General features: G+C 37.3%; 1 long non-coding RNA gene across 1 annotated transcript in view; it reads left to right on the top strand.

Annotated features, from left to right (window-relative positions):
• The window catches only part of LOC148214236 (uncharacterized), a 75,272-nt gene extending 66,460 nt beyond the window's left edge, over nt 1-8,812 (top strand). Inside the window, exon 3 of the long non-coding RNA XR_015798554.1 lies at nt 8,738-8,812. This is a non-coding gene — a long non-coding RNA (uncharacterized LOC148214236). The remainder of the gene's footprint in view (nt 1-8,737) is intronic.
• The last annotated feature ends 15,992 nt before the right edge of the window (nt 8,813-24,804 follow it).

Raw genomic sequence — 24,804 nt, 5'->3', positions numbered from 1 at the left:
AGCCTGGGTATTTCTATTTTTGTTTATTCTGCTAGATTTGGCATTTTTACAGGATGCTTTAATTTGGATTTCTGCACTGAGTGTTGGGTTGAACATGAGGCTTAAATGGCCCCGTCCAACTCTATGATTCTATTAAATTGTTTTTAAAGCTCATTTGCTTAAGGAACTTTCCTAGGAAATCTCCACAGTTGTGAGTATGGCAGCTGTTTTCTTATCACACTGTAAAGAAGCAGGAAGCATCTTACTGGTCATGAAGGGGGTTTATATGACTGCATGTCTTACAAGCAGCCACAAATATGCCTAGAATCTGAGAACAGCTTAGCATGCCATGACAAGAGAGCTATGTAATTTATTGTGACAACAGAGCTCTGCCAGAGCAGATGTATGCAAATGTGTGGCAGCTGTCAGTTTGTATGTGCTGTTAATGTATGCAATATCCCCTTTGAGTTAAAATGTTTAGTCAGGCACAGCCTTATCTATTGCTCTTAGGCAGGTTGCTAGTCTCTTACCCTCCGTTGTCAGCATGTGGACTGTCTTCTGCTGAGGCAGATGATTGGTCTGTCTAGCCCAGTAATGTTTGCTTGACTGCCTCTCCAACATATCCAAGGCTCTTCTGAGAGCTGAGATCTGAAATTGTCTTAAGCTGGCAATGCTGGGAACTTTTATATGCAAACAGGTGGCAAGTCTATGGATTTGTTGCAGGAATGAATGAGATCAAGAGTGTAAAACAGTTTATACAGTTTTTACAACCTGGTGCCATTGAGTATTGGGTTGAACATGAGGCTTAAATGGGCAACAATTCTCATTCGCAGTCAGCATAATAGGCTTAAAACATCTGGAAGGCTCTAGGTTATAGAAAGGGAAGGATGTTTTGCATATTAATACCATATGCATAATAAAATATCACGAACATTTAGTAGATTAGCACTTTATCTCTTTCTATTTCTTATAGTTAAAAGGTTCTAAAATTGTCAATCTTTCACGCATCTGCAAGAAGTCAACAGATAATGTAGTTAGACAACAGACTTATAAATGCTGTACTTGTTCTATATATTGCATACTTTACATACATTATTTTTATTAGAATCTTTTACTTATCCCATAAACACATGATGCTGTACATTTCCCATGTATATTTATTGGCTGTGCACTTAAACTTTATTACAATTTACTTTTTTAAAAAAATAGTATTTATTTTAAAAAGCCATAAATCTCCCACAGAAACACATGGACACATTTACATTTAGAAAAAGTGTCTTGTAAACAATGGAATCATATTTTAAGATCTCCAAAGGTCTTAGCACTCTGTAGCTTTGCCAAAGATAGACCAAAGTGTTTTGATGATATTTTTTTTTCCTGGCCAAGTCTCTGTTGATGCTAACAGGTCATGCAGAAATACAGAAATTGAACTATCAGAAGAAAATAACAGAGCAAGAGGTTAAAGGATGAAATGGGGAATTAAGATGATCACATAGGGTCCAGCAGGCTGGGAAATATGTCTTTTCTACCATAACAACATACATGTGCAGGTTCATCTCAAAAAAAACAACAACAAACCAGCATGGCATGTGGATTCTGAACCTGTTAGCTAATTGAAAAAGAAAAGAATGTGTGGTCTAAAGGATTAAAATTTACTTTATGTTATAATTTGAAAGAAAACTTTTATAAAATGTTGTATCGATGGTATATGACACCCCAAAGATTATCAAAGATGTATGGGACAATTTCCAACGTTTGTTGGAAATGTAACCAACAAGAAGGGTCGTTCTACCATATGTGGTGGACATGTAAAATTGCAAAGAAATTTTGGACTCAAATACAATCCTTGATGCAGAGCATACTTACAAATACAGATTCCATTTAAACCAGAATTATTCCTGTTGGGGATAATGGACTTTCAAATCGGAAAGCATCTTATCAGAATTACTCAATACATGATTACCGCAGCAAGACTTTTGTATGCACAATTTTGGAAAACCCAGACACTACCAACAATACAAGAATGGTTGTTAAAACTGATGGAAATGGCAGAAAATGATAAACTGACTTGTTTATTAAAAGAAAAATCAGATAATTATTACTTTAAAGAATGGAAACCATTGATGGTCTATTTGAAAAATGCAGGTGGGGCGAAGCTTACATGGGGATTTGAAGATTAGATTATAAATGTAATGGGATATATTTAGACAAAGAATTATTCCTACTTAATGCATTAAAAACTAGCACCTATGATACTCTTATTATTCTTAAGACCAGAGATAGATTGGAAGCTATCTATTTTTCATGTTTTTTCTTTTTCTTTTACTTTATCTCACTTTTCCTTTTCTTTATAATTTGTATTTTCAATTTTCTGTTTCATTTCTAACTTTTAACTTTGTAATTTTAAAATCTCAATAAAATACTATTAAAAAAAGGAAAAGAAAAGAATGAACATTAGCAAGGGGATTCTGAGAATGTGAGGCTAGAGAATGGGAATCACAATGCTGATGTCAGCCCTTTGGGGTAGACGAGCTCAGGAAACTGACTCCAGGAAGACTAGAACTATACTTAATTGAGAGAGACTATGAGAAGAGAATCTTGCAGGCCTGATTGTGCTTTACCCCCCCCCCCTTCTTCTTATATCCCAGTGAATCAGGGAAGAGCCTGCCTGAGTCTCTTCTGAATGCTATCTTGTATCTAGGACTTAAGGAATGTTTCAGCCCTCCTTGCTTATCTAATGATTCTTGCTTATTTCCTTCAAGGTCATCTCCCTGATTCTCTAGGCATGTGTATTCAGAAAGAAGCCTCACTGAGTTTAAGAAGATGTACTCCAGATAAATGTGTATGAGAATAGTCTTGGACCAAATACATGTAAATTGGGAAATCTTTTATCACCTGGACAAACGTTGGTTAAAATGGCAAAATAAAGCCCATTTGCTGTGATGAACACTATTAACTCCTAATAGTCAAATAGTGCACTTGTCATCTCTTTGTAGCATGTATTAATCCTCTGTTTCATAAACACAGAGAGGCAGACAAAGAGATACAAGGTTGGAGGTGTTTGGAGCTGGGTAGCTGGGGTAACTTGTGATTGGTTTGGCTGTGACTTTGCACTTATAACTAAGTTAAATAGGATTGTTTTGCAAAACAGGACATGCCTAAAAAGTTTGAGAGCTACTGTTCTCAAGTTTATCACTAAGTAATTGAATGGAATAATAACAATCTGAGCCCGTTCAGATTGTTCTTTTGTTCTCAGAAATGTTGTGTGGCTGACTTTAAATGCTTGGAGCAATACCTAGAGGAGGAAGATGAAATGCTGTTCAGGAGCTATATTTGAGCACTAGAAATTACCACCCCAATCCATCCTTTGCTATTACATGAGATTGCCGCATTTTATCGAAAGTAAATTCAGCAGCTTTCTCTTATCTTGGGGAAGGGAGGGAGAGTAAGTAATGAAAGGGGGAAAAATGACATTCCATTTTGTCTCAGAAAACACACATTATTTAACTTATAATATATTTAATCTAAGTAATTAATCCTTTCATGACTGTGCTTTGCACATTTGTGCTGGCAATCCATACTTTGAAATGGCTTATAGTTCCCGCAAACTTTGTTTCCTTTTTCACATGAAATTAATCAAAGGCTTGTTGCTGAATTATTCAGCAGCAGAATGAAGCCTGGTCTCCATCGCTTGCAGCAAGAAAACTTCAGCTGCTTTCAGATTTCCACAGTACAATAACTTGGATGCTCAGACAAGAAAAGGAAGAAAGGCAGCTTCAAAAAGCTTATCAGCTGACCACAAGAATGATAATTTGTTATTGCACTGCACTATACTATTTTATTTTCCTGTTTGGTTGATAAGCCTAAATCATTTTTTTTTAATTCAAAGCTGCAGATGGGAGTCTTACACACTTGACAATAACAACAGCAAATTAAAATGTAAAGTTGAAGAAAGAAGTTTCCAAGTCAGGAAATCAATTTCAGTAGGCTTGGCTTGTATACATGTTTTTCAACCCTGTAGGCGTGGAGATGCACTGAAAGAAGATAGAACTGCAAACCTGGAATTGATAAGCCAAATCCAAAGACTGATGCGACTAACTCTGTTTGTTCTGAGTTAGAGGGATTTGTTACATGATTTTGAATGAAGACAAAATTTCAAAATCCCTTTGTGATATGGCAAGATGGGAAAGGGAGCATGGACTTTTCAGGACACTGTGCATCATCAGTGTGGACAGTCTGAAGCTTTGATAGGATGTCAGGGGTTTAATATTCCCCTAAAATAATAATCTTTTCTGTGATCTTGCAGCTGGAACCTAAGTGCAGAGAGACCCCAAGTGTAATGTGCTAAACCAGCCTTCCTTAAGCTGTGGGACCAGGTGTAAGACTCTGGATTCATGCACTGTGCTAAGCTGTAGTGTAGCTAATTTGGTTTGGGTTTACTATGATGAATGAATTGTGACACTGGTCAAACCATGGTTTATGGTCCACAGTATATGGACAGTATATGGACACACATCACTATGAGTAAACCATAGTGGTATGGACTCATACCACTATGGTTTACTCAAAAAACCACAGTTGAAATAAACCATGACCTATCATGATATGTGAACCTAAACAAATGGGTCTTCTGAATATGTATTCTAGTTAAGTCTTCTTTAACTTGGTGCTTCCCAGGTACTACAACTCCTAGAATTCCTAGCCAGAATTCTGTGAGCTGTAGTCTCAATATCAAGAAATGTTAAGTAGAAGAAAGCTCATTAAAACTATATTTTGCACTAAGCAATTTTTCTGGCTTTTCCTGATTCCATGAATAAACTTATGCAAAGCTATATTAAGTGGAGGAAGCTTAGAAGATAAGGTGGTATTAATATAAACAAAGGCAGCAGAATGCTTTAATAGGCCTGTGTAAAGAAAAGAGAAAGATATGGTGAAATTAACCCAAAATGTCCCTTGAATGTTACTATTGGTCTCTGTGCCACCATTTTCTTTTGTCTAACCAGTTAGGTGATAGTTCCTGGTCTACCTTTGGTGATTTTGAAAAGCCAAGTATTATTGGACCAACTTGGTACAGAGATTATCAGAAAATGCTGGGGTGAAGAAAGCCATAGAGATGACCTTGGAAAAATTATGTGGTGAATGTTACAAAAACATGTTTTAAGTCCAGGAAATATCCTCCCCCCCAAAAAAACAATTTAGAAAGAAACTCAAACTGACTCCACCATAACTCCCTGGGGTTTAAGAGGGAGGGAAGGGAAAACACAGTCAGGCCTTCAAGGTTCTGTAACTATATATCAATAAAGTAGAGTCCAGTATTCTTGTGGAGTTTCTTAAGTTGGTCTACCTCAAAGGGCTGACACAGGGCTATAGACTAATCAGGGAGATTAGGACAACATCCCAGAAGAAGATAATGGCAAACCGCCTCCATATTTTTGCCAAGAAAATTACATTAATGAATGTACATAGCTATGAGGTCATCAGAAACTGAGACTGACATGAAGGAGATTTACTGTATATCGTCTGAATGATTTCAGGTCTGTATGTCTTGTGAGAATACAGTCAAAGACTAGACTCTTGTTATGCTCAGTTGGTACTGGTAATAACTTAGTTGGTTATTGTTGCACTCAACTGGTACTTGTATATATTGGAAACTCCTGAATTCAACACTTGATAGTGTTGGACAAAAGACTGTATTCTTCTATTTCTGTATGTGAGATTGAGAAGAACAAGACATTTCAAGTTCCTTGAAGGCCACACTGTTTGTTTGTTTCCCCTGAAGTAGGAGGTTTTGTTCTTAATCACAGTTTCCACTTCACTGAAAGAATTCCTCAGACTTAGGTTAAGTCAAACCATTGGTCCATCAAAGTATTGTCCAGGGTCTTAGGCTGAAATCTTTCCCTCCCAATTCTATTTCCATTGCCAGAGTTATTTTTAAATGAAAGATTTCAAGATTGAACTGGCAACCTTCTGCAATAAACAAACAAATAAACAAATAAATCAGGGGCTGTTTCACTATTTTAATTTTAAATTTACACCCTGCCTTTCAATCCATGGAACACTCAAGAGGAACAACATTTATTTCCCCAAATTAATGTCCACTGTTATGTTAATCTCAGTTAACTGCTATAATAACAACAATTTTAGAAAATTAAATACTCTACCCCATGATTTTTTAGTGCTCAAATATGTATTGCCATTACTGATTTTAGATAGTAGATATTGCAAAGAACCTTTGTTTCTCTATAGTTTCCATTCTGCTTTGAACTGAATAGCTGAATAACTGAAGCCCACATGCAATACGCTGATTAATTTCCGATTATTGAATATTCTCTGATCATCAAACATCTTTTTTAAGAGTTAGCACTGGTTTATGATTCAGTCTACATCAGCTATGAAAAAAAAAACCTGATCAGGAAAAGACTTCAAATAAAACTGCTAATAACGGAATGATATTCACAAGTCTGTGATGAAATCTATATGGGATTGGACATTGAATATGCAAAAGGATATTACAGAGTTGAAAAAGTGTCAGGAGGTCAGTAAAAATTATCAGCTCCTGTTAGAAGACATCAAGGACAAACAAACAAAAAAGTCTACTTCTAAACAAGATCTTACTCTGAAGGTAGGCTTCTGCTTTCAATGAGGTTTTCACTGCAGGCCAACACTTCTATATTACTTAACTTTCTAACTTTGAACCTTAATGGACCAACTTGATTCAGTTGTGACTCTGTCTCTTAACTAGAGTCAGACATCAACTTTGTTCATCCTTTAAAAGAAGATGTCAGCATTATTTCTCCAAGTGGGCTTGACTGATGAGGTTCCTGTGGCTCATGCTTCAAAGAGGATATTTCCAGGGGACTCAAGTTTGCCAAAAATGTGGTGGTAGCACCTAGCTTGGATGGAATAAAGGAATAGAAAAAAGCATAATAATAAGGAATAAACATAATAATGAGGATACAATTATCAATAATCTATTATTAATAAAGACAACATGTAATCTCTAGTATCAGATGAAGCATATATTTGAATACTAGTTGCTCAAATATGATTATAAGGTTCTGACTGAGAGTTTTTTACTACAAAGTGATCCACTGCATGAATCATAGCAAGCTCTGCCGCCCAACCGTTCTGCTATTTCCCTACTTCGTCATGTCCGTAGACTGTAACTATATAGCACCAGATCATATTTTCTGTAATTCACCAAGAAAGTACACCTGTCAGATATTTGGCTAGAATTTGGGTCGGAATGTGTTAATAAAAAGTCGTTTCCATTTCTCTTGGAGGCAAGTTTAATGAATATTTCATTCTCTTAAATAAAACAGATGTTTGTGAATCACAAAATTATTATCACCTCCAGCTTTACTTTACAATGGTTAATGCTTCTTAAATATTTATAGAACTTTGACAGAACTGGTGTTCCATAGGTAGCAAATGAGTATGGTGTCATAGTGAGCTTATCAGTTTTCTAGTGACAGCACACAGTTGCACTGCCGATATTGTCAACAAAAGGCTTCCATCTAAAGGGCAAGGTTGTGCTATCTTTCCCTTGGCTTTCCTTACAGATTAACTTGAAGACTAAAGAATAACACTCAAAGCCCAACTTGTCATTGTTTAAGGGCATATCCTATGATTTGTCTTACACAATTTTTACACTGTTAAAAGACGTTTAACCCTAATAATAATCAGGGAAGGGTAGAGATATAAACTAAATAAGGAGAATAAACAGTAAAGGCATAAAGCTAAAAAAAGGGCTTAAAAATATTAATTAGTACATAAAGAATCAGGATTCCAGAACACTGGAATCTAGCTGAGCAGTAAAATAGTTTCTCACTGCCAACTATGTTAAGGGCTTGTTTAGGAACCAAAGGCATAAATCAAATAGTACAATTAAACACTCGCACACAGAGAATTGCTATTTGTACTTCTGATTATCTCAGTGCTTTAGAACCACATGTATTGATGCCATCAAGACAGGCAATGAAGATAAATAATAATCCTGTTATTTTCATGGAGAAAATCTATCTTCAGTATGTGGTCACTAAGTCGACACAGAATTGATGGCACATAATTAATCAAATCTGATATATGTACTGATTGTAAAGTCCAATGGCACACTGCAGAATGGCTGTAAAGGAGTTGCTCATGGTCCTGGCTTGCTGTTTTCGCATGAAAACAAGAAGAATTAAAGAACAGTAATAGCAAAAATGAATTCCTATGTTGAGTTGGAAGTTTGCACAGTATTTCTTTGTGTCAGCTGAGTCAGTGTAATAAATTCAATGGCTCTCCCTAATCAAACATTTACAGTATATTATTATTGGGAGGTGGGGACTTATACAATTGCCACAGGGCTAGCAGAACTGGAACTGGATGTGCTGAAATGAAAGGATATCTATTTATCTACTCATTCATCCATCCTTGATCTCAGATGGCTATAAAGCCTCCTTCAACCATTGCTGGTTATATGTATTCATGCAATAACTGGTCATAAAAGGGGAAGAAATGTTAAAAGGGGAAGAAATTAGTTTTTTCCATGAGATTCCTTCACTGCTAGTTGAGAAAGCAAAAAGTGCTTATGAAGATACTTGTAATGACATTTTAACGAGAAACAACTTTTGAATATTTACAAGTTAAAAAACGACAGCAACATGCAAGCAAACGCATTCACTTCTTCATAGGAGGAATCAAAGGACATCTTTATAGTTTGATAAAGGTGCCAATTTAGATGTGCAGGATAACCAGGTGCTTGTTTTCTTTCTAGGCAATTTCCTCCCAACCATTTGGGATGTGGAATCAGGTGATGAAATATAAAGCATGCATTGATAGTACACAGGGACTCTGCTGCTATCTCTGTGAGTATGATGGAAAAGAAACTGTGGTCTGATGTAACTAGAACATACTAGCTGTTTGTAACTAATGCGTGATTATTACTTTGCAGAGTTCTCTTTCCATGGTCAATTTAAGGAGAGCAGAGAGAGAGAGTTAGAAGAAACAAATAACAATTGTCTTTTATTTTAATTCCTTAATCAAACCATAGTTTAATCTTCCTATAGCAAAATAAGCATTTTTAAAAAAAAAAAACTTTTGGAATGTATAATCTGGAAACAGCTTTTTCAAGCATCACATTTACCCAGAGAAATCTGGTGATAAAGGCTGAGGTTTTAGACTTACTGTTATCAAAACATGCCCTGCTTGTCTCCTTCTATGTTAGGATTGGGGAAAAAACTCATTATCACTGTTTTTGAACTGACAAATCATTGGGGGAACCAGACTGGAAGAAGGAAAATCCTGGGATTCTGCTTCATATACTATATAACAAATAAGTAAAGCTGCATTAACTTAGGGCAGATCTATACTTTCTGCCTGGCTCATCACTGGTATTGGCTACTCATCACTTCCCAAGTGCAGGAATGGAGGGCTTGCTCATAGTCACTCATAGCTTGGTCACTTCCTGTTTGGATTACTGCAATGCACTCTACATGAGGCTCCCTTTGAAGACCACCTGGAAGCTATAATTGGTCCAGAATGTAGCAGCATGCACAGTATTGGGTGCCCCTAGATTCACCCACATTACACCTCTATTGTGTGAGCTGCACTGGCTCCCAGTCTCCTTCTGAGTGCAGTTCAAGGTGTTGGTTATTACCTTTAAAGCCCTACATGGCACAGGACCAGGTTATTTACTGGACTGCCTCTCCCTGAGGGTATCTGCCATACAAATCTTATAAACAAACAAACAAATAAACCAACCAACCAACCAACCAACCACTGAATTTTCCTCACCTTGTGTTTTCCCACCTCTTCCATTTAATTCTGTCTTCTAATAGACTCTGCCTTCTTTCTGGTTTCTATCCAAACTGGATGAAGCATGGACTTGCTTCCCCCCCTCCTGTCTGTCTGTCTGTCTGTCTGTCTATCACTATCATCTATCTATATATAGAGAGATGTTGCTACTTTGCTTCTATGAAGCGAATGATGCTTTCCAGCTAGGAAGTTTTCATGGATCTGTGGACCTATATAGGAAGGTGGGAACCAAGGAACAATCTGTCTCCCTGTCGATTTCATTATTATGGCATCAGAACACCAATAGTACCATAAAGCAAAAAAAAAAAAAAAAAAAGAATCTGCATTGGTGTCAAAGGAGATGATGTGGGAATGGATATAAAGGCATCCATATGTGCTAACATCTGGCACAATAAAGGAAAGTCACAGGGATTAGTGAGGAAGAAACAATCACTAAAAGGAAAAAGTAAGCACTGGTAGACAAGTCCACACAGAAGACAGCCAGTAAGGTTTGCCTTCCCTGCACAGATGGAAGGGCAAGAAGCAAGGGAATGGCCAATCATGTCCTATGGTTGCTGTAGTCTGGACTAAGCAATAGTCCAGCTCCAATGCCAACTCTGTGCAATCCGGACTGGAATCTGTGAGGTTGGTTTAAGAAACATCCAGGAGCAGTACAGGAGGCAAGCATCTGTGTTGCCAGTTTGAAGGCAGAGGGAATGAAATGGAGTTTGTTCCTTCCTTAATTAGAATGAAAGAAGATTCCCCTTGGAGAAAATTACTTACCTAAAAAGCCAAGTGATTAAATATGTAGAATACATTCAGTTCCATTTTGGAATATTTTCTGCTGGGGTAACAAAGAGTATTTGGGGATGTTATTTTTTGAGAATGATTTTTGAAAAATAATTAAGTGGCCACAGAAACAAGTCACATCAAAATAAATGGCATACAGTACATCGTTGAGAAAGTAAGTATTTTCTGCTAGAAAACAGGACAACTTTGTTCAGGAAATTACTGTGCATGAGATCATGTGTTGGATTAAGAAGGATAAAATGAATAAAGGCTACTCTATTTCAGTGAAAGTGTAGATAAGGGGGTCTTGAATTTCCACTGTTTGGCTGCAGATGCATTGAAATTCAGCAACTATAATTTATCACTCTATTTCATGGTGAGCCATAGCCTGGTAATTACTACTTTCTGCTATGAATCTTTGTTATGTGAGTATATGGAGGAAGGGATATAAGAAAGTAACTGGGAGGTTTACTGCAAGAAGAACAATTGATAAGCAATAATCTGTAAACCACAATTTATAGATCATAGTAACTAAACTGATGGTCCAATGTTGTAAAGAATTATCTGGAATGCAGTAAATTTGAGTTAGGTTGATTCTACTGTTCCATCAAGTACATAGGATTTTAGCATTATCATAAAAGAAGAAATAATTTACTGAAGTGCATTTAACCCCATGGAATTCACCTAGACGCAAAAACAATCAGCTTTGTTTTTCTCTAAGGGAGATGGGAAAGTTTGGCTCTGTCTACCTGAATGTCTAAATCCCATACCTTCTGCTTAAGTTCTACCAAGTTTTTTTCTAGGCCCAAAGCAAGTAGCTTTGGTATTCACAGTCCTCACTGTCTCAGATCTTGGTCTATTTGTTTTTCAGAATAGACTGATGTATATCTTATGGAATAAGATGTACCAATGAGGTTCCCCGAATGATTTGTTTTGCCCAGAATCTTAGCTGACATAATCCTTCCTGGGCCTTGAATGAGATGCAGCCTAGCTCTAATCTGGTGATGGCATTAGAAGTTGAGTAAGGAATATGTGCTATTGATTTTAAGAATTTTGTCTGTATGCATTCAAGATTGAGAAGTTTTTGTAAATACACATCTGAGATCCCTATAGCATTGTGCCAAGGACTTTGGCCTTGAATAATTTAATTGCTGCAGGAACAAAGTTGTTCCCTGCCAACTAGCAAATTTGTTGATCGCTAGAGATACCTTTTGAGCTTTCATAGCTAACTCTCTTATTTGATGACCCCAGCATGTAGAAGATTGAAAGTACATACCTAGGTATTTAAATGATTACACCTGCTCAATGGGTTTGCCATTAATTGTCCAGCTTGATGGATTATCAGAATATCTTCTGGAAAAGACCAAAACCTTTTGGTTTTTGGTGATTTATTTCAAGGCATTCTTTAGCACAGTATCTTGAAGTTCCTGAAGACCTCTATGTAGCCCAATTTTTGAAACTGAAAGAACGGCTGCTTCACCTGCATACAGAAGAATTGGGACTGGATGATGAGAGAGGGATGGAGGATAGGTCTAAATTGGCAAAAGCTACCACCGTATCATTAATGTAAAGGTTAAACAATGGGGGGAGGAGGCTTAACCTATTTATGAGCTGAGATAGGCTCCATTAGATCACCAAAATTAGCGCCTTTAATCTGCTTTGTGGTATTGCAGTTCTTCAGTGTGACTGAAGAAGAAAAACAGCCACCCACCAACAAAGTATTTCTGCCCTACATCAAAGGGGTCACAGACTGCATGGGAAAACTGATGGAAAAACACAATTTCCAAACAATCTTCAGACCCACCAGAAAAATACAACAAGTGCTAAAATCAGCAAAAGACAAAAGGGATCCCCTCACCGTCGCAGGAGTATACCGCATACCATGCAACTGCGGGCAAGTATACATCAGGACCACAAAACGCAGCATCCATACCAGGATAAAAGAACACGAAAGACACTGCAGACTACAGCAACTAGAAAAATCTGCAGTAGCTGAACATGCTCTCAAGCACACTGGACACAAAATCCTATTTGAAAACACAGAGATACTGGACAACACCAACAGCCACTATACCAGGCTATACCGGGAAGGCATTGAGATTCACAAACACCAGCACAGTTTCAATAAAAAAGAGGAGAGTCTAAAAATCAACAAAACCTGGCTACCAATCCTGAAAAATACAGCCTGCAAAAGGTCAACGAATTCAGCTCAACCACCAGGACATGTGAACAGTTCACACAATGAACATGCTAATCACTCTCAGCAGCCACTCGTTAACAACTCAATGGAAAAAACCCTGCCTAATCCCCAGGAAGATACACACAGATGCTGACACCAAAACAAGCAGCCACTCATTAACCCAAAACCTCCCACCCCCCTAACCCCCCCAGCTCCCCCCTTCAGATCTCTATAAATACCCACAAAAGGGTCACATCATCCTGGGCACAGAGAGAACTGCTCCTGTCTGTGCTTCTGCACTCTGAAGATGCCGGTCACAGATGCTGGCGAAATGTTAGGAAACAAAACTTCCAGAACACGGCCACACAGCCCGGAAGACCCACACCAGCCATCATATACAGTATTGTGCAAAGTGCAGAAAAGGAGTAAGAAATAATAACCTATAGAATAAAGGTCATGAGAAAAAGTGAAATAGCCAAAATAGTTTGCACCAACACCGTTCATTGTAGTGCTCCTTACCCTTACAAACTATTATTGCTTCCACAGTGTCCTTATGTTGCTTCATATGTTGCCTTTCGCTCTTTAAACTTCTTATCTCTTTCCTTTTCAGAGTCCCATCAACTATCTTCTTGGTCATCTTTCTCTTGTCTCATTCCCTTTTCCTCCATATGTCTGTTTTGCAATTCAGTCTTCATTCATTCTGGAAGTATTCCGGCCGTGAAAGCCTTCGACAATACATTCATTCATTCTCTCTGTATAACCAAACCACCTCCATGTATATCCTTCATATTGGTCACTCCATTTTGTATTCAGTCCACATTAATTCAGCACTCATTCTTGAACCTACCTGGGGGTGTTATATACATTAGGCAACATCTGATTGTCTAATACTGACCCCAATCCTTTCCTCTCCTTCTGAAAATAGGGACCAAAGTGTGGAGTGAGAAAGGGTCTGGAAGACAGATCCTCCCTTTGGAAGACCTTTCTCTGTTTCCCAGCAACTCTGATGCACAGTTCCACCCAAGGCTGTGGGTGGGTATAGTGGCTAGACATATAAAGGGGAATTGAGTTTGTTTATTTATGTACAACTTGAAATAAATCACTTGATTTTCCTTGTCAAACATAACTACCTTGGTCTTTAATGTTCTTTTTCCAATTCATACTTTTCATTGCATCATACAGCCTACTTTATATATGATGAAATCATTCAGGCTGTCTGTCAACAGCATGGGATCATCTGTATATATAAGTATACTTAGATTGACTTCTCCAACCAACATGCCTTTATTAACACCACAAAGCACTCCTTATCCATTTATCCAAGCCCTGCTTATGCCTCCTAGTTGGTAGATTGTGGATAACAGTATTTGGCTTGCAAGATAACCTCTAAATTGGATATCCTAGCTTGCTTAAGCTAGTGTGAGCATGCATGGGGTAAAACTGGGCTGTGGTTGTGCTTGTGGCATACTGTTTAAAATATGTCAAAATTGAATGTCCAGGGAATATTGCACACGGCACAGGGGCAACTAATTCTTGTAACCTAGTCTACACCTCATCTGTTTCGCTAAAGAGTATTATGTGAAAATATTTTCTGTACAATAAGTAGAAGTTCTTTGATGACAAAACAAATGATAGGAGCATCATAGCTACCAAAAAGGTGTTCTGGATATAGGAAGAAAATGCATACTTATTTTGTTTAATAGATTTTTATTCAGTTTGGAAGCTGATTTTCATGCAGATTTCTTCATTTTATTCTGTTCACACAAAGGCAAATGGAAAAATATCTCCATCTCCTTCCCTAGTGCCCACAAATATAAGCTTAATTCAGGAATCTGATAAATGAAAATGCTTTTATTTTTTCAAAAAATAAGGAATCATATAAAAATGTGTATCAGTAACCTGCTGGGGATGCTGATATAATGCTGTGAGAAGCATACATGATTTCTTGGAGCAGGAGTTCAGGAACAGACATTAACTTTTAAGAATAAATTCACTTCTTCCACTTATGTATTTCTCTAAGGTATACTTGGTTATTTTTCACAAAGTAAATATATTTGCCATTGCAAGAAAAATGGAACCGTGTATGGACTTGGTATATGTGTTTTACCACCATCTTCTTACAGTTATTTCTTGAACTTCATTGCTTCCCATGATAATTTACCCCAAACACTTGCATTAAAAAAAAAAAGGAAAAAAAAAACTATACTAGCAGTCCCAGATAAGCTAGGGAGTGGCAATGGAGCATTTACAGGAGACATGTGCCACCCACTAAGAAGAGCTTCTGTACTACCTCAGAATTAAATATAATTAATTAATCAATTGATTTATTTTAAAATGAAATTGCTAAAATCTCATATTTTGGGGTGAAAACTTCAAAATCTAACCAGGTTTTGAAAAAGAACATCCAATTCTTGGCCACCTCTGAAGATTCTGGCCTTTTTTTTTTTTTACAAAAACAAAAATTCATTGTTTTTATCTTTATGTTGCCTCTAGCAGTGGGAACTACTGAATTCTATCAATGTGGATCCAAACTTTGAAGTACAAAATAGCCCATATAACTTTTCAGATTACTGTCAAATGTTTTCTAACAAGAGATTGTTTTATTCTTTTTTCTATTTTCTACTCTGAAACAGAGTTATCACAGATGTACCTATTATCCTATTGGAAGAGCTGTAATCTACCCAAACATTCTGTCTCAGTGTTGAAAGTCTTGCAAATCTAGTTCCCATGCACATTTACCAGACCAAATGGCCAAACACAAATTAAGCCATCACATAATTGATGAAACTGTATACATGAAACACATATTTCTGATATATCAGAATGTGTGACTCCTAAAAGATACTGTGAAGATCAGAATGTGAGCAACTTAGAGCTTCACCTTGACAGAGTTATTAGTCAGAAGTACTCTGTAAGACTTTAAGTGAAAGTTCTTATATTCTTAATTAAATTATCTTGACATTTGTTATATATTTGAGAACTGGTTTGGTGTAGTAGTTATGGCACCAGGCTAGAAACTGGAGACTGTGAATTCTAGTCCTGCCTTAGGCACAAGCCAGCTGGGTGACCTTGGGCCAGTCCTCTCTCTCAGCCCTAGGAAGCAGGCAAGGCACTTCCAAAATGTTGCCAAGAAAACTGCAGGGACTAGTCCAGGCAGTCACCAGGAGTCAACACTGACTTGAAGGCATAAAATAAATGAATAGAAATTGTTATATATTATTTTCCTAATATCGAAATGTATGGAGCACATATGGAATGCAAAATGAATATTACCCTAATCCACTCCTTCCATAATGGACAGAAATTCTTTAAAAAGCTTTGAGGAGAGAAAATGTGGTTAAATTTCATCACAATGATATAAATAATCCATGTTTTAAAATCAGTGTTGCACCTCCTTTTCTTCTAAGACATTAAACTGTATTCCCAATAATTATGAACATATATTCTGTACAGAAAGTATGAATAACTTCTTGCCTGAGAAGTCATGCTTTTCAATTTCTCTCAAACCCTGATGAAACTATAAAGCTGACAGTTCTGGAAAAATACTGCATGAATCTTGCTGACTTACAGCATGGAATGTGGACCATTCTATAGAGGCATTGACAAACTTCAGATGATTATGACTACTACATCTGAAAGAGGGGTGAATGTGTTCATCTTGAAATAACTCTGAAAAAGCCAAGTTTCCCCCCACAAAATAAGACTGGATTTTCTCAGACATGTCCTATTCTGATCCCTGACCAGCTATTCCGCCTGAAAAATAAAAGCCATTGTCATATGTCTGGAATTCTAGGAAGAGCTGGTGCAGCATTACACAATATAGCTGTCAAAACAATGGGGGCAGTGCTTCCATGTAGCATGGTTCACATGAGGTAATGGTGATTGACTTCATTAGCTAGGCTGTTGCAAATAGTACTACCAGTTGGGAATAGCATGCATTATGTTGAGAGCAGAGCGTGGTTTGATCACCATTAGACCCGGTTTATCTACAAGTAGCACACAGTACTTGCACACAACTTGGATTTACATTGCTTCTTTCATCATGGCTTAGCTAATTGCATCACACCTACCCACTGCTCTATCCACCTAGCTCCATCTGCTTGCCATTATCTGCTGCCCCTTTCTCCACATTAGGATATTTGTACATTCCTGGCCCACAATTCTATCTCCTTCCTGGGAAAAGATGACTCCAGAGAGCCTTGATGAGAATGTGGCTGCCCATCAGGCACTTCTGAAGAATAGTAGTCTATTGCACTTTTGACTGAAGTCCAGATATATAGATACAAATTATGATTAAGATCAACAGCAAAAAATATGGGAATTATTGCTTTAAAAATCATGAGGAAGTACTGAGATGATGATGATGATGATGATGATGATAGTGATGATAATATAATTGACAGATTAGGGTTGTTCCTTGGGTATCTTGTCCACTTAAAATTTTGATATGAATTCCTTTTTATATATCTGTCAATGTTGTCATTCTACTAAGAAAAGCATAGATAACCAAATGATGATTTTATGTAATTAGTAATTATTAACATTTGTATGTGTCAGCCTATTTAGTTGGATTTTAAATTACTTAAATTTACTAGCTGATTGATTAATGATCACAGCTTGAATTTCTGACGCTTTATTAACTATCTGGTTTTCTAGCTTGGCATGTCTCAACATTTATAGGGAAAAAAAGTATAGTTTTATCAATCTCTATAGGGAATAATACTTACTTAAGGGACTCATCTCTATGTATGAAGTATGTGCCAGTGTCCTTGCCCTTTCCCTCTGTGCAAGTGTGACAAACTCTTTGCTCAGTGAACTAGCAGTAAAAGGAGAAACGGGAATGCATGCAGAAACAAAGCTTTCTATAGTTTCTGCCAAGGAGCACAAAGTAAATATTGATGCTAAAGCTTCCATTTTCTCTTGCAAAGAGCCAGGAAAAGAAAGCCACCATTTACACTTGTTGCTTTCTAACCTCCCTAAAATGCTAAGAATAATCCTTGTTAGTTTATAAATGGAAACTTTAAAACATCCACACATTCCTCTCATTCCCAATCATTATTTTTAGCATGCTACCCAAACTGCATTCTGAATTGAGCCAGTCCTGAATATATCTACTACTTGTCACAGATGAATAGCCTCCCATGTGAATATGGCTAACCCAGTGGAAGCACTGCTTTATCCCCAGTTAGTAGCATGTTTTTAGGGTTAGGTCTTAAGAATGTGCACTGAGGAGAAAAGGGAGCAAAAATAAAGAAATGTTGCACATGTGTTATATGTACCAGGTGAGCTAAAACAACCTACTTTTCCAAGTCCTCTCCTTTTACAATCTTTGTAACCCTGAAAAATGCTTACCTTGTGATTGAAACGTGGCTTTATGAGCTCTCAGATGTCATATCCAAGCTAAAACTAACATGTTTCATAAAAACTTGTACTTTGTCTTTTTCTTTCTTGAAGTTGGGGGATGGGTGGGTCCACAGTACAGGAAGAGAAATGATCAAAAAGTTACTATGCCACATTTCCTCAGGACACATATCTCTGAATGTGTCTATGCCTTAGTAACTTATGTTCAGGGAAGAGGCTCTTTCAGAGTATAAGTACTTAGGAAAATGTAGCTCCATTAATGTGTTAGAGCAACACTTTTCCAAATGCAATCCAGATCTTACTTCTTTAGAAGAAATCTGTCATTCCACAGGTGGTGTGCCTGCAATTGCTGCACAGAAGATGGGAATAGTCCTGGTTTGTCCATATCTAGGAGACCTCACAAACACTGACTATTTGTTTGAATTTTGTGAGCCATGTTTTTGAATCATGGCATGCTGAACAAGCCATAAGGGCCCTACTCATCAAACCATGACACTAAATCCTAAATCATTATTGTACTGTATGTGCAATACTAAAAAAAAAACAAAACTTTTCCACATCTTTGGTGATCATTTTTTTTTCATGTTTGTATCTGTAACTGTTGCCTATTGCATTTGTTGCACCTGTATTTATCCTCCAAGTATGTGATGCAGGTGGCATGTTTGTTTTCAGGCTGCGTGCAATTTATTTTGTCATCACTTCCTTGCATTGCCAATTTATAATCCTGACTTATGTTTGGTTTTATGAGGAAGCTTAACAGAAAATCATGCCAAAGATTAGAATCCTGTTATGGGAAAACAAACCATGACAAAATGCTGTATCTTAGCATCAAGCAGAAAGCTGGTAAGCTAGCAAATGGGAAGAAAATGGATTCACTGATTTGTGAAAGCTCAGATCTGATTTTGGAATTTGCAATAAGCCTTTCCTGCAAATCAGCCTTCAAACAACATGGGCCTTTATGATGAGATATGAAGATCTCAGTGGAGCAACTTGTTTATTTTTGTATTGCCTATCTGCTCAGGATGGAAGCCCATGAGAAGCAAAGTTGTCCAATGTAGAAATAAACAGACCTGGGTATAATTTGTCAGTTGCCATAAATTAGTAGCCATTCCTTTTAGCATCACTTCCATTTTAGATGTGGAACATTAGTGCCCAAATTCCAGGTTTGCCTATTCTTTTATAATGAATTGTGGATGAGTGGGTGGCCTTAGAAAATAGTTAAATAAATACAGATTAAGTAAATGCTGCACTAAAGGGTTTTATGTTGAAGACTCTGACAATTATTGCTTGAGCTGCTCTGGTAATATAGACCAGTGTTTCTCAACCTCAGCAACTTTAAGATGGGTGGACTTCAACTCCTATGCTGGCTGGAGGATTCTGGGAGTTGAAGACCATCCATCTTAAAGTTGCTGAGGTTGGGAAACACTGATATAGACTACCCTCATAGGGTGGTTGTTGTAGAGCAAAATGGGAGAAGGGAGCATTATGTACACCATCTTGAATTCCTGAATGAAAGGTAGATTATCATTCTAACAAACAAATAATAAACTTTCCAACTACCCTGGAGCAAATAGGAAAACAAATAAGAATTATGATGCTACTGATAGCAAGGCCTATACTCCGAGACACAATTTGGTAGGGATAACAACTCTGCAGAATAAGAAGCCTCTGGGTGAAGAAAATTCTCTAAATGCACAAAGTATGTAATGACTTAACATAAATAGAGGACTTTTGGTCATCTTATATACTTGTGCCCCCATGAAAAATTTCTTTCCAAGTTCTTCCCCCTGGCCACTGTCTTTCATTCTGCTTATTCCCACATGGATGGGAGATAAAAAGGAGCAGACATTCCGGCACAGTGTGAATTTCTCACATAAGTCATGTGGGTAGGAAGTCTGGAGACAGAGTAACTGAAAAACAGAGTAGAGAGTGAAATATCACTCAGAAAATGGTGAGAAGGCAGTGGAAAGTGAAGACAGGAAAGTCTAAAGTGGAACTTCAATATTGTAGGGATATTATTAATCAGAAAGAAAATTAAATTTATAAATAAAGCAGGGCAGATTAAATAGACTAAAGAATACCAGGGGGAGGGGAGGATCTTTCATTTGAAATAAGGAGAATCAAGGCAAAAGTCTTGGTGTAGAAGTTATGAATAATTCTTGCCAAGCAAGAATGAGGCCAGATGCCAAAGATCTACAGGGCTACCTATAGGGTTTCCTCAAGTAGTTAGGACTATTCTGCTAAGAACAGCTTCTTTCTTCGCTGAATGGTTGATCTGTAGCTGACTCATAAGTTGAAAAGCACTCTTTTCCTTCCAAAAGTTGCATGAGTTTGCTGGCTATCTCAAAGAGATTTCTGAGGAATGAAACCTTTAGGGTAGACTCACTCAGGCCTAAAGTATTATTGGGAAGCTTCTCCAGTTGTTCTTGAAGGGAATGACATGTGTCATTTGAATGCTTTGGGCTATTACTGAACAAATAAAAGTTGGGAGGGGGGAGCAGAGAGGAAAAGGAGTATGCTAATTAATTTCACCAATTCAGGGAAATTAAATGTGACTACATAATTTGCCTCCGAGGAGGCCTGAGTTAAGAACTTCAGAATTTGCTCATCAGCAAAGCCAAAGAAGAAGCACCCCCCCCCCCCAAAAGAGGCAATTTCTTAGACCAGTGATTTGGGAGTATTGCATGGAAAAACAACTGGGGGGGGGGGATGAGAGGGAGAAAGTGTTTGTTTTAATGAGAAAAATCCTCTTAAGATTTATAGGCTGCAAAGCAGAAAAGGAGTTATTGAATGAGTGAATATGGGATCAAGGGTATATTAATATATTTTGCCCAATGGTAAGCAAACAAGGCTGCAGGAACAGTCTGATGATTAACACAGTGCAGCACTCCACCTCTCCTCCAAGTCACATTGACTCATCCATCCTAGTAGGCTGACCCTGGAGGAATGGATTTAGTTTATTCTCAGTTCTTCACCTATACAGTACTGGAAATAAACATGTTTTCCTCATAATGGAATTAATATACAAAGAGTGAAGGGATTGGTCAATCAATTACTTAGGCTTGAATATTGAACTTAATGGCTGTTACTCCTGAGCAGGCATGCACAGGATTGGATCGAATTTAACCTATGGTGATTTTCAACAATATGCCAGTGGAACCCACAAGAGTTGAATTAGTACAACAAGACTAGAGCAGATCTTCCTGATAATCTGACGCTATGGAGACAAATGGAATTACTGCACCATTGTTAATGTGCAGAAAAATAGGGTTTTCTACAAACCCAAATTTTTTGTGTAGCTCACAGATTTGGATGTAAATATTGAGCCTTGGTTCAGAACAGTAGCACTTCCCCCTGTCCACTAGCAAATTTCTGTAATAAATAAATAAAACATTGCAGTATAATTTTGCTGTTTATCAAATTATGTCTGATATCAGACCATGCAGCAATTACTTAATGCAGCAATTGCAGATACGCTATTGTTACATCAGTGGCTCCACAGAAGAGGGAAAATGCTGAAAAAAAACTTGCAGTTTTGATTGCATTTTTTATACTGAAAAGCCTGTGCCAGTTAAATTAAGTTCTCATTAAAATATAAGCTTAGCACCTTCTGTTATTATGATAAGTACACTCCTCTGGTCAAGGTAATAACGAGCGTTTCTATAAAAAAGGTAAAACATGTATGATGCCTTAGCTTTCTGTCTGAATCAATGGGAAGTTGACAGTGTGATGGGGCTGCTACACAGTAGCTTTTAGTGGCGCTCAGCCCTGCTAAGATGCCTGCTGAGCCAGTGATCAAACCAGGATGTCAAAGTTCTGCCATCAGAAATACAAAAAAAATCCTTTGGTTGTCCCCCATTCCATCATCATGCTTGCTTTTGAGAAGGCTGCTTACCTCACCTTATGCATTTCCATTATTTCTTCCGTATCACTGCAGAATGAAAATAGACAATCTGGAGTCTTGGTGCCACATGTAGCCTCTGAGTTCCTTTTTTGAGTCCAGAGACCTACCTGATTAGAGTTGCTGGAAATTGGTGGAACAGTTTCTGGATTTTTTGAGGGGAGAGACATATATAAGATATAGCATAAATACTAAAATAAAAAAGTCTTTAATTGCTTGCTGAAGGTTTTTAAAAAACCTAGGCCCTATCCACATGTGGAATGGAGCCCCGCTCATTTTAGAACATTGCCCTACCCACTCTGGCCCATAGATTCTCCAAAAACGGTAAGCATGGGACCTGTTTAGCTTGTTGGGGTTATATAGAACTGGAAGATGTAGTTTGCTATTCTCTAGGGCAGTGTTTTGAATACTTTCTGTGGTTATAGATTATTAATTAAAACTTTGGAAAAAGCAGGGAGCACTCAATTAAACAAGCACATACTCCCAGTGTTTTTGACACAGTAGTGTCAGTAGTACATACAGAGCACAGTAGTACACATTTTTTTAAAATAATCAACTAATGATTATAGTTGCATTTGTGCATGCCTCCCCATCAGCTCCATTTTTAAAGGCCTTTTTAATCCAATTTGTGTACCAAAAAATCAAACCAAATTTAAGTTTTTTCTAACCCTTTCAAATTGTTTTATGTACCCTGTGCCAGAATAACAATTCTAGCACAAAATTAGCACAAACCTGCTAGTGAAAAATATTATTTAATAGAAATATCTGAATACTTAGAAATTAGAAACAAGTAGATATCCAGACAAATGAAAACTCAACTCCTATTCATTGTTTTTTGTTTGAGTTGTTTGCACAAGATCACAGATCCATTTAGCCCAGCTAAGCACAAGTCACATTTGGGGCAGATGACTGGCCATAAATGTGGGGATTGAGGCATGGGCTGAATGGACCCATTGAGGGAAGCTGTAGTGGACCACCTGATGGACCTGCATGGATCCACAATTTGAGAATCCCTGCTCTAGGGCTACCAAATCTGAGCTGGAAAAGTTCAGACAACTACTAGGTGGCAGCCGAGAGTTAGAGCTTTCTGTATCCCTTTCCTGCCATATAGTTGCCATCCAGATTTTGCAGCTCAAATCTGATATCCCAACTATTCCCTGTGTGAACTATGCCAACCACACTGATCCCCTCTCACTTAATATGTTAATGAGTGACACTGACTATTTTGTAGTCATGGATTTGTAATTTTAAGGATCTAACTTTTATTGGCTTCTGCCCATAAACACTACAGTAGATTTTACTTATTTATATATTACAAAGTTGATAGATCAAGAAATAACTTTCAATATCTTGTAATTCTATGCACTAGGACAATTTGTTCATGCTGTTTAATATTTCATATTTTTTATTTTGTTATCCATATAACATTTTATGCTTTGATGCAATATAGGTGTTATAATTTGAGATGTCAGATTTATGTCAACGTTAATGTGACTCTGATGAACTGGGCTTCCAGGGACCATATGGTTAATGCTCGCCTACTTGATATGGCTAAGTTTCATATTATTTCATTTTAGAATCTCATAAAAATATCTACCTGTCTAGCATCTCTGTAATATGTGTTGCATTTCCTTATATACATTAGGACAACCAAAAATCCTTCCTTCTCTAGAATTCCCACCTGAAATGCTAATAATGCTTGCTGTTAAGTGGAGACCAATTTGCCTGATTATAGGACACATCATCCATGAGTAGTCTTGCTTTAATTGTTTGTCTGAGAAGTCTGGAGACTGAAATTTGATTTGGTAACAAAAGCAGACATTCCTGATTTTTTTTTTTTTACAGGTTTAACTTTTTTTAGAGTAAAATATTCCAAGAATTCAGAGAATACCTTTTGCAGTCTTGATGGGTTAGTTTTTTTTTTTAAAAGGTAACACTGGAAAATCTCTTCTATACTTCTATACTTCTATCCTTTGTTCTTTTTCTCCTGATGTCTCTTGAGACAGTCTCTAGTATCTGAAGTTATATATTTCCAAGGCTGGGAAGAAGCTGTGGTTAAGGATGCAGAGAATTGTTTCAGGATGGATTACATTATATTAAGTAAGAATTGATGATCTGAGACTGACAGTACTATAAGGGTGGAGCTGTGGAGATGGAGCTGCTCCAAAATAGATGATTGATTAATTCTTTTTGTATGATTCTGTTTCCAAACTATAACCCTTGGCACAAAAAGAGTGAAATGCTAAATAGAGGTCAAATAATCATCTTAAACATAGGCCCTTCAAATGAGACAACCAACAGTTCACAACTGGGGTCTACTGAATTGTCCCATTGCCCATGTTGTGCCAAATAAGTATCAGAAAAACAGCTTCACCAAATTGCCCTTTCAGGTCTTGAAGAAAGGAGCCAAATGCTATGAAGGGAGTTTGGAAGCCCAGTTCTTCATTCACCAATGTTGTTAAATTTTGTTTTAAAAGGAAAATTAATGCAACTTGGCCAGTAGCAGCTAGACCTTTTATTGAACACAGAATCAATGTGGCATCAAGTGGCTTGAAATGAGATGTCATTATACTAAAAGCTGGCATGTAGGAACTGAGAACTAATGCAGCCACAGACTGAGGTAGTAATGAAGCAGAACTCTAGGTACTTTGAATAACTCCTTGGGAAAAATATCCTTTTGTGTGATTGAAAACACAAGGCCCATGTTGCTGTTTCTAGTTGTTTTTATGTCACAGCCAATACAAGCTCTGATCTAATTTTGTTTATTTATTTAGCAAATGTTTATGGCCGCCCAAATAACTTGGGGGGGGGGCTAATA

The sequence above is a fragment of the Python bivittatus genome, unplaced genomic scaffold (genome assembly GCF_059951505.1).
Source record: "Python bivittatus isolate LINGU-HERP-01145 unplaced genomic scaffold, Pbiv_v1 ctg000700_np1212, whole genome shotgun sequence".
Taxonomy (NCBI): Eukaryota; Metazoa; Chordata; class Lepidosauria; order Squamata; family Pythonidae; genus Python; species Python bivittatus.
The sequence above is the reverse complement of the archived record's forward strand: the minus strand, read 5'-3'. Positions and strand labels throughout refer to the sequence as shown.